We start from the raw sequence: 2,500 nt of genomic DNA, 5'->3' as shown, positions 1-2,500 counted from the left end.
GGTGATATGCCTGGCTCCTGGAGCTCTGATACAGGGGAGAGAGGCATGTGTGTGTGTGGCTGTGGAGGTCCTGTGGAGGTGCTGTGTGGGCCTTTAATATCACAGGGGGAGAAGCTGGGCCATGAGCCTGGCCCCTGGAGCTCTGATACAGGGGAGAGAAGCATGTGTGTGTGGCTGTGGAGGTCCTGTGGAGGTGCTGTGTGGCCCTTTAATGTCACAGGGCCAGTGGCTGGGTGATATGCCTGGGTGCTGGAGCTCTGACACAGGGCCAGAGAGGCATGTGTGTGTGGCTGTGGAGGTCCTGTGGAGGTGCTGTGTGGGCCTTTAATATCACAGGGGGAGAAGCTGGGCCATGAGCCTGGGTGCTGGAGCTCTGATACAGGGGAGAGAGGCATGTGTGTGTGGCTGTGGAGGTCCTATGGGGGTGATGTGTGGCCCTTTAATGTCACAGGGCCAGTGGCTGGGTGATATGCCTGGGTGCTGGAGCTCTGATACAGGGGAGAGAGGCATGTGTGTGTGGCTGTGGAGGTCCTATGGGGGTGATGTGTGGCCCTTTAATGTCACAGGGCCAGTGGCTGGGTGATATGCCTGGGTGCTGGAGCTCTGACACAGGGGGATAGAGGCATGGATGTGTGGCTGTGGAGGTCCTGTGGAGGTGCTGTGTGGGCCTTTAATATCACAGGGGGAGAAGCTGGGCCATGAGCCTGGCCCCTGGAGCTCTGATACAGGGGAGAGAGGCATGTGTGTGTGGCTGTGGAGGTCCTGTGGAGGTGCTGTGTGGGCCTTTAATATCACAGGGGGAGAAGCTGGGCCATTAGCCTGGCTCCTGGAGCTCTGATACAGGGGAGAGAGGCATGGATGTGTGGCTGTGGAGGTGCTGTGTGGGCCTTTAATATCACAGGGCCAGTGGCTGGGTGATATGCCTGGGTGCTGGAGCTCTGACACAGGGCCAGAGAGGCATGTGTGTGTGGCTGTGGAGGTCCTGTGGAGGTGCTGTGTGGGCCTTTAATATCACAGGGGGAGAAGCTGGGCCATGAGCCTGGCCCCTGGAGCTCTGATACAGGGGAGAGAGGCATGTGTGTGTGTGGCTGTGGAGGTCCTGTGTGGCCCTTTAATGTCACAGGGCCAGTGGCTGGGTGATATGCCTGGGTGCTGGAGCTCTGACACAGGGGGAGAGAGGCATGGATGTGTGGCTGTGGAGGTCCTGTGGAGGTGCTGTGTGGGCCTTTAATATCACAGGGGGAGAAGCTGGGCCATGAGCCTGGCTCCTGGAGCTCTGATACAGGGGAGAGAGGCATGTGTGTGTGGCTGTGGAGGTCCTGTGGAGGTGCTGTGTGGGCCTTTAATATCACAGGGGGAGAAGCTGGGCCATGAGCCTGGCCCCTGGAGCTCTGATACAGGGGAGAGAGGCATGTGTGTGTGTGGCTGTGGAGGTCCTGTGTGGCCCTTTAATGTCACAGGGCCAGTGGCTGGGTGATATGCCTGGGTGCTGGAGCTCTGACACAGGGGCAGAGAGGCATGTGTGTGTGGCTGTGGAGGTCCTGTGGAGGTGCTGTGTGGGCCTTTAATATCACAGGGGGAGAAGCTGGGCCGTGAGCCTGGCCCCTGGAGCTCTGATACAGGGGAGAGAGGCATGTGTGTGTGTGGCTGTGGAGGTCCTGTGGAGGTGCTGTGTGGGCCTTTAATATCACAGGGGGAGAAGCTGGGCCATGAGCCTGGCCCCTGGAGCTCTGATACAGGGGAGAGAAGCATGTGTGTGTGGCTGTGGAGGTCCTGTGGAGGTGCTGTGTGGCCCTTTAATATCACAGGGCCAGTGGCTGGGTGATATGCCTGGCTCCTGGAGCTCTGACACAGGGGGAGAGAGGCATGGATGTGTGGCTGTGGAGGTCCTGTGGAGGTGCTGTGTGGGCCTTTAATATCACAGGGGGAGAAGCTGGGCCATGAGCCTGGCTCCTGGAGCTCTGATACAGGGGAGAGAGGCATGTGTGTGTGGCTGTGGAGGTCCTGTGGAGGTGCTGTGTGGCCCTTTAATGTCACAGGGCCAGTGGCTGGGTGATATGCCTGGGTGCTGGAGCTCTGACACAGGGGGATAGAGGCATGGATGTGTGGCTGTGGAGGTCCTGTGGAGGTGCTGTGTGGGCCTTTAATATCACAGGGGGAGAAGCTGGGCCATGAGCCTGGCCCCTGGAGCTCTGATACAGGGGAGAGAGGCATGTGTGTGTGGCTGTGGAGGTCCTGTGGAGGTGCTGTGTGGGCCTTTAATATCACAGGGGGAGAAGCTGGGCCATGAGCCTGGCCCCTGGAGCTCTGATACAGGGGAGAGAGGCATGTGTGTGTGTGGCTGTGGAGGTCCTGTGGAGGTGCTGTGTGGGCCTTTAATATCACAGGGGGAGAAGCTGGGCCATGAGCCTGGCCCCTGGAGCTCTGATACAGGGGAGAGAGGCATGTGTGTGTGTGGCTGTGGAGGTCCTGTGGAGGTGCTGTGTGGGCCTTTAATATC

This window comes from Trachinotus anak, unplaced genomic scaffold, assembly GCF_046630095.1.
Source record: "Trachinotus anak isolate AG129_WGS33_773 ecotype Australia unplaced genomic scaffold, CSIRO_AGI_Tana_v1 ptg000065l, whole genome shotgun sequence".
Classification (NCBI taxonomy): Eukaryota; Metazoa; Chordata; class Actinopteri; order Carangiformes; family Carangidae; genus Trachinotus; species Trachinotus anak.
Note: the sequence above shows the minus strand (reverse complement) of the source record.